Source organism: Patella vulgata, chromosome 4 (assembly GCF_932274485.2).
Source record: "Patella vulgata chromosome 4, xgPatVulg1.2, whole genome shotgun sequence".
Classification (NCBI taxonomy): domain Eukaryota; kingdom Metazoa; phylum Mollusca; class Gastropoda; family Patellidae; genus Patella; species Patella vulgata.
Genome location: NC_065882.2, coordinates 36,306,050 through 36,315,238, shown reverse-complemented (window position 1 = coordinate 36,315,238; position 9,189 = coordinate 36,306,050).

Genomic DNA, 9,189 nt, shown 5'->3' with positions numbered 1-9,189 from the left:
CACTTGCCATGCTCCGATTTTGTTGATTTTAATAGCATCAAAACGACAATAAAACGAACTTTCAATCGGTCGGGGGTGCTATATTGACAAATCGCCTAAAAAAAAGATTGCGTGAATTGAAGCGTTCAACTTGCAAAAAATGCATGGTATTTCGAAATGCCAACAAAGCACCCCCGACCAATTGAAAGATCGTTCATTTATCTTTCTAATGATATTAGAATGAAAAAATAATATTAATAATAAGTGCGCCCGTCGAGCACTTGAAGTGGGGTACCCTCGTTTAAAAACGTGACAAAATTTTTCAGCGTAACGTCAAAACACGGGAAATTAACGTTTTTCAACTTACGTTTATGAAATTAATAAAATGAACACATATATAAAAATTATATCAAACAAAAGAAAAGGATATCGGCTTCCAAAATATTTTAAAATTATTACAAAATATTAAATAGCCACCGTATGACGTTAAGTTGAAAAGGGGTTACAAATCGGGAAAAAATAACTTTCTTCCAACGTGGGCAATGGAGCTGTGACACCTACATTTACGGCATGAGAACCTGTGTAATAACATGAATTGATGTGTAACAATTTAAAGGGTTAACTAACAATGAAAATGAATGATTCAACTGTGCCAATTTCAACAAAGACACATATGAGTAAAATACTCAATATTATTTATTTTGTAAAATTTTGATTTCTGTTTGTGATGTGCCAGTGGTGAAAATCATAATTGGCATTGTATAATGAAAAGGATTGAATGCCTGAATTTCTTTATGACACTGATCAACCTGACTAAGTAAAGTGATAAATACATGTATATTCTAGTTTTTATTTTAATTCAGCCATTCAACAAGAAAATCAGAACATAAAGATATTCTGGATATGGGTGGGTAGTCTGCAGCTGCATAACCAAGGGGGCAGGGGGTATATTCAAATAACGCAGTGTTTCCCTGGCCATGTTAAACGATTCCGCCTTACGAGTTAAACTGTACCAAACTTTCTACACACAGTAACAACAGTACATTACACAGAGTACCTACAGATAATATCACAACAAAACACACATTCACAATTTACATCCATTCCAACATAATAAGTAGGCCTACTGTATTTAGTCTAGGCTGTGAAAACTCTTTATTAGTTTCAATAATCGTGATAATGAATCCTTCTAGCATGATTATTTAAATTATCGCGATAAATGATAACATCACGATAATCCGAGATATCGCGATTATTCATTTTTAAATAATCATGATTAATCATAATTATTTTTGTATGTATCGTTGCATCCTTACCTCCACTTTGTTATGTGGTCGTATATTGTCGTTGCCCCCGTCCGTACGTCGGTCGGTCCGTCCGTCTGGAGGCTAAAGTTAATATCCGATTGACTTTAAATTTATACACAGTGTTTAAGGTCATGAGATGAAGAAGCCTATTGATTTTCAGCGATTTCCGATAATTACTGCCAGAGTTATGGCCCTTGATCACTTCAAAAAATCTTGTGGACGCTCTAGAGGTCAAAGTTAATATCCGATTGACTTTAAATTTATACACAGTGTTTAATGTCATGAGACGAAGAAGCTTATTGATTTTCAACGATTTTCGATAATTACTGCCAGAGTTATGGCTCTTGATCACTTCAAAAATCTTGTGGACGCTTTAGAGGTCAAAGTTAATATCCAATTGACTTTAAATTTATACACAGTGTTTAAGGTCATGAGATGAGGAATCCTATTGATTTTCAGCGATTTCCGATAATTACTGCCAGAGTTATGGCCCTTGATCACTTCAAAAAAATCTTGTGGACGCTCTAGAGGTCAAAGTTAATATCAGATTGACTTTAAATTTATACACAGTGTTTAAGGTCATAAGACGAAGAATCCTATTGAATTTCAGCGATTTCCGATAATTACTGCCAGAGTTATGGCCCCTGATCACTTCAAAAAATCTTGTGGACGCTCTAGAAGTCAAACTTAATATCCGATTAACTTTAAATTTATACACAGTGTTTAAGGTCATGAGACGAAGAAGCCTATTGATTTTCAACGATTTCCGATAATTACTGCCAAAGTTATGGCCCTTGATCACTTTGAAAAATCTTGTGACGTTCTAGAGGCTAAAGTTATCATCCGATTGACTTCAGATTGATAATTACTTAATGAGTTGTTACTCTTAATCAGATTTTAGTGTATTATAAATGTTTCATTACCAAAAAAAGTAAAAATATGCGACAACACTTGTTGACTGCCCGGACGATTTATCTGCTGTGGGCGTATGTTTCGTTGCCTGGCAACCTATCTTGATTAGATCTCAGCAACTGCTTGTCGCATCGTTTCGATTTCTTCGGATTTACTGGGAAAGTGGGTGTGACTTAGAGGATAAAGCTATTTTGAACGTTCTGCGACAATGCGAAATATCCGAAATCACCAAAGCTATCGTTTTTATACGCTCACATTGAAATGTGGACGTATATTGCCGTCGCCCCCGTCCGTCCGTCTGTCGTCCAATTGTTTTAAAATTGATATGTAGTAGTTATTAGCACACTTTCCGAGGTGTATCGGTGAATATCAGGACAGTTTTGGTAAGTTACTTACATCACATTTCTATCGAGTATTGTGAAGCAAAATGTGAAAAATAGTATTTATTATCGAGTTGTTTCAACCGAAAAGTGACAAATACTTTCTGCTCTTTCATTATTTATCCCTTTCTGAGCCTTACGTTACATTTCATGGTAGAATGATTTCGCAGTGGAGAGACGACCTGAATAGTATTTACACGCGTGTCTTCTATGATACTCTGAGCGTAAAACAATCACGTGTTTGTTTAGACCACATCGTCAGAACAACATGTCTATGGCATAGAGGACTGCGATATTATTAAAAGTAGTGTAAAGGAAATGCGAAACGTGGGACATTCCTGGTGAAAGTATGCATCGGCGGATGGTTCTTCCGTTGAAATTTATTTGTAATAAAGTTTATGACTTTCTAGACGTTTTTTTCATCCTGCTTATTTTCAATGCCTGTGAAGTGTCCAGCAAGAGAACTGTGCCTTCTATCATCACAATTAATTAAAATAATTATTCAATATTCTAATTTATATATTTTGCATATTAATATAAATCAAACCAAATTATGAAATAGATGCCAATTGATATGTATAATAATTGATTTTTGTAATATGTTGTTATGTTAATTTAATGTCATTGTATAACTGCCATGTAGTTCCCCCCATTTTGTTTTGTTACTATGATTTTGACTAGTTGTTTCATGATATATAGCCGTCGTTATCAATTGCGATCTGGGTCGGACTAAACGTCCGCTACTTATTGCTTGATAGGTATAAAAGTATCCGTGTATCAGAAATGAACAGTACTCTTTCTGTACATTTCTGATACACGGATACTTTTATGCATGTATTGCAAATAAACAGGACAGTTTCATCAAAGGTTGCCAGAGGCAACGAGTAGAAGTGGGATGTAAATGTTGTTTACATTAGTGAGATGAAGAATCCTATTTAATTTCAATAATTTCCGTTTATTATGTCTAGAGTTATGTTTGTTTCACTTTGTTGAACCTTGTGAACGCTCTAATGCCAAAAGTTAACATACGATCTTTGTGAAATTTATATGCAATATTTAAGTTAGTGAAACGAAGAAGCCTATTGAATTTCAACAATTTCTGTTAGTTATTGCCCTTGTTTCACTTTATTGAACCTTGTGAACGCTCTAACGTCAAAAGTTATCATTCGATCTTTCTGAAAATTATATGCATTATTTAAATGCATTAGTGAGACAAAAGATCCTATTGAATTTCAGCAATTTCCGTTTATTACGTTTAGAGTTATGGCCCTTGTTTCACTTTATTGAACCTTGTGAACGCTCTAACTCCAAAAGTTACCATCCAATCTTTCTGAAATTTACATGCATTATTTAAATTGGTGAAACGAAGAAGCCTATTGAATTTCAGCAATTTCCGTTTATTACGTCTAGAGTTAAGGCCCTTGTTTCACGTTATTGAACCTTATGAACGCTCCAACGGCAAAATTCATCATGAGATCTGTATGAAATTTATATGCATTATTTGAATTAGTAAAACGAAAAAGCCTGTCAAATTTCAACAATTTCTGTTGATTACTTCCAGAGTTGAGACCCTTGTTTCAGTTTGTAGAACCTTGTAAACCCTCAAACGACTGTCTTGTAAAGGCCCCCAATTACCTACAAAGGAATAAATATGCGACAAGCCTTGACAACCGCTCGGACGATTTAGCTGCTGTGGGCGTATGTTTTGTTGCCTGGCAACCTATCTTTAAAATTATAGCAGTAATTTTTAAAATATTGCAGTAATTTTAAAAATAATCGTTGGATTTTAACTTTCGATCTATTTTGGCATAGCCGGAGACAGGGCACATAGCTACGCTACTTTTGATTTTTGATTTTCGGCAAATCTTCACAGATATTAGGCGCCAAATTTAGAAAAATTAAAATTTTACAAAAAACTTTTTTATTTATGAAGATTTTTTAGTTGTATTTTACACAAAATTAACAAGTCATCTGACTTTGGCAAAAATGTGAAATTTTTTTGTCTAGGTAATTTTCCTTGGCCGCCATTGGCTTATTCAGTCCTAGATTAATTATTTATTGTTCGATTTGTATAAAACAAAGTTCATATGCTCCGTTGTCTCAATTGTCATTTTTTTTGTTACCGATAGAGTTATCTGTCAGCACTGGAAGTGGTGTAATTTTACCAAAAACTACAATTTTGATAGTTAGGTACCATTTTTCGAAAGAAAATATTATTTTTTTAAAAAAAAAACTGATTTTAAAATAATTCTACGTAACTTTTATAAACTTGTAGCTATAATCCATACAAAGAAAATGTATGTTAAAATTAGTCTGTAATATAAGCAAATGGGCAATTTTGCATAACTCACTGTTTTCGTTATTTTGCCTGTGAAAAAGTCAATTATTATTGAATTTTCACAAAAGTGACACCATTTGATTTAAAAAGCAAGTATGTGTCGTATCAAATTGATTACAATTTAAAATTGACACCGGAAGTGCTGCCATTTTGTCAAAAAATGCATTTTTATATACGCCCACATTGAAATGTGGCCGTATATTGTCGGCGGTCCGTCTGTCCGTCCGGTGTCCACAATTGCTTGTGGACGCTCTAGAGGCTAAAGTTAATATCCGATGGACTTTAAATTTATACACAGTGTTTAAGGTCATGAGACGAAGAAGGCTATTGATTTTCAGCGATTTCCGATAATTAATGCTAGAGTTAAGGCCCTTGATCACTTCAAAATATCTTGTGGACGCTCTAGAGGCCAAAGTTAATATCCGATTGACTATAAATTTTACATAGTGTTTAAGGTCATGAGACAAAGAAGCCTATTGATTTTCAGCAATTTCCGATAATTACTGCCAGAGTTATGGCTCTTGATCACTACAAAAAATCTTGTGGACGCTCTAGAGGCCAAAGTTAATATCCTATTGACTTTAAATTTATACACAGTGTTTAAGGCCATGAGACGAGGAAACCTATTGATTTTCTGCAGTTTCCGACAATTACTGCCAGAGTTATGGCCCTTGATCACTTCAAAAAAATCTTGTGGACGCTCTAGAGGTCAAAGTTAATATCAGATTGACTTTAAATTTATACACAGTGTTTAAGGTCATAAGACGAAGAATCCTATTGAATTTCAGCGATTTCCGATAATTACTGCCAGAGTTGACTTCAGATTGATACACAGAGTTTAAGAGCTTGAGACGAACAAGTATATTGATTTTCAATGAATTTTTATGACTTGAACAGCTAAATCCATGATATTAAAAGTTTTGTATACTAAACGTTAGCATGGGGCAGAACTTAATAAAAACCAAACAAATTCTAATGGTTTTCTGATAATTACTTCAACAGTTGTTACTCTTAATCAGATTTTAGTGTATTATAAATGTTTCATTACCGAAAGAAGTAAAAATATGCGACAACACTTGTTGACTGCATGAACGATTTAGCTGCTGTGGGCGTATGTTTCGTTGCCTGGCAACCTATCTTTAACGTTTGAAATCAATATTTTCTTCAACCAAGACTTATTTAATATGTATTAATAATTTTAACTTTTGGTTTACATTCACATATTAATAAAATTCATACAGTCATATAGATTTCCCAAAATTGTATGTAACTTGTTCAGTTGCGGAGAAATAGGCGATTTCCAACAGGTCACTTTTCAAGGTTTTTGTCTATAAAAGTGTCAATTATTATTTGATTTTCATAAAATTTTCACTGTGTGATACCTAATGCCATTTACGAGTTCATACAAGTAATTTAAGATTTTCATTATCACCGGAAGTAACCCATACAATCATACAGATACCAGAAAATGGTTTCTAACTTGTACGGTTGCAGAGAAATAGACGGTTTTCTACAAGTCACTTTTCAAGGTTTTTGGTCTGTAAATGTGGCAATTATTATTCGATTTACATAAAATTTTCACCATGTGATGCCTTATGTCATTTCCGATTTCATAAAACTAATTGAACATTTTCATTATCACCGGAAGTACTGTACACTTACATGTAACAAATGTATAAAATGAATTAATATTGCTGGATTTAGTTGATTCAGCGTCCATATTATTTGATGTGTGCAATGCTTATGTGGATACCTGTTTAATGGCTTCATTGGTACCGAAAGTGACATGTTTAGAGTAACATGGCACCGGTGAAACCCGTCATTACTGCATCACAGTTCTAGTTTTGATTTTGATTTTGTAGGTACTTCATGGCAGAAAAATAAGGTTGTCTTTTTAATTTCTATGAAAAATGTTTTTTTATTTATATAGTCATAAAGTAATGGGTAATGGTAATTAATTACTTTCAATGTAATGGGTAATGGTAATTAATTACGTTGCTAAAAATGAGAAAGTAATTGTAATGATTACATTTAAAAAGTAATGGTAATGTAATTAATTACATTGGCAATGTAATGTCCCCAGCACTGGATGATACTCAGTCATGATTGAATTGATAAATAGTCCGACAAAAGAGAAGCAATCACTGCTGTTCAAGATAATAATAGAATAACTAGAACTGCAAAGCAGTAATGACGGGTTTCACCGGTGCCCCGTTACCCTTGAACATATGTCACTTCCGGTACCGATGAAACCATTAAACAGGTTTCCATTTATAAGCATTGCACACATTAAATAAAATGTACGCAGAATCAACCAAATCCAGCAATATCAATTCATTGTATACATTTGTTACATATAAGTGATCCTGACAAGATTACATTACTTCCAGTGATAATGAAAATGTTAAATTAGTTTTATGAAATCATAAATGGCATAAGGCATCACATGGTGAAAATTTTATGTAAATCGTATAATAATTGCCACTTTTATAGAACAAAAACCTTGAAAAGTAACTTGTTTGTAGAAAATCGGCTATTTCTCTGCAAACGTACAAGTTAGAAACCATTTTTTGGTATCTGTATGATCGTGTGGTATTTGTTGATTTTAAAAACAATACAGATCAGACTCATTTGAATAAAATATCTGTTTTGAAGGCTAAAAATACAGTTTTTGCCAAAATGACGTTACTTCCGGTGACAGTTAAAGTGTTAAATTACTTGTATAAAATCGTAAATGGCATTAGGTATCACACACTGGAAATTTTATGAAAGTCAAATAATAATTGACACTTTTATGGACCAAAAACCTTGAAAAGTTACCTGTTGAAAATCATCTATTTCTCCGCAACTGAACAAGTTAGAAACCATTTTGTGATATCTATATGATCGTATCGGTTCATTCTATTAGTTGATTGGAATCAAATATCAAAATTTTAAACAAATAACAAATACGACGCATTTGAATAAATTACTGGTTTGAAGGCTATAAATACAATTTTTGCCTAAATTACGTCATTTCCGGTGACATTGAAAATGTTAAATTGGTTTGACCTAGTTAAAATTGACATTACGCATCAAATGGTGTCACTTTTATGAAAATCGAATAATAATTGACTCTTTTACAGGCAAACTAGCGTAAAAAGTGACTCATGCAAAATTGCCCATTTCTCGGCAACTGCTCATATTACAAACTAATTTTCACATACATTCTCTTCGTTTGGATTATTGCTACTAGTTTATGAAAGTTGCGAAGAAATATTTTAAAATATGTAAAGCCTGAATGGGTTGTGAATAGCTCATTTTTTCACCTTTTTTCACCTTTAAATCTAAATGATCCGAAAACTGAATAAAAATTTAAAAAACTGAGTGCGATGATTTCTGCGCCTTAACAGGGCACACCCTTTCAGTCATACCAGATTTGAAAAAAATAATATTTGTTTTCTAAAAGTGGTACTGAACTGTCAAAATTGCAGTTTTTATACGCCCACATTTTCATGTGGACGTATATTATTGTCGCCCCAGTTTTTCCGTCCGGACGTCCGTCCGTCCGTCCACAATTTGTTTGTGGACACTCTATAGGTCACAATTTTTATCCGATTTCAACGAAAATTTAAATATAGCTTAATCTCCCTAAGATCTCAGTTCCTTTCAATATTGGCATGTATCGGACCATAACTTCATGGATTATGGCCCCTGATTGTACGAAAAATCGCATTTTTAGCTTGTGGACATTCTAGAGGTCACAATTTTGATCCGATTTTGATGAAACTTGAAATGCATGTTTATAACCCAATGATCTTGGTTCCTTTCGATATTTGCGCATATCGGATCGTAACTTACTGAATTATGGCCCCTGATTGTACGAAAAATAGTGTTTTTAGCTTGTGGACCCTATAGAGGTCATAATTTTTATCTGATTTAAAAAAATGTATTATTATATCACCGTTACACCCTAATGGGCGGCTAAGTTCAAATTTCGTGAAAATCGGCCCAAAACCGACAGACAAAATGGCCGCCGTTCGTTCTCAAATAGCGTAAAAATATGGTATATCAAGGTTGTGGACCCTATAGAGTTCACAATTTTAATCCTATTTTGATGAAACTTTAAATGAATGTTTATAACCCAAAGATCTCGATTGCTTTCGATATTCGTGCATATCGGACCGTAACTTCCTGAATTATGGCCCCTGATTGTACGAAAAATCATGTTTTTAGCTTGTGGACCCTATAGAGATCATAATTTTTATCCGATTTAAAAAAACGTTTTAGTAAA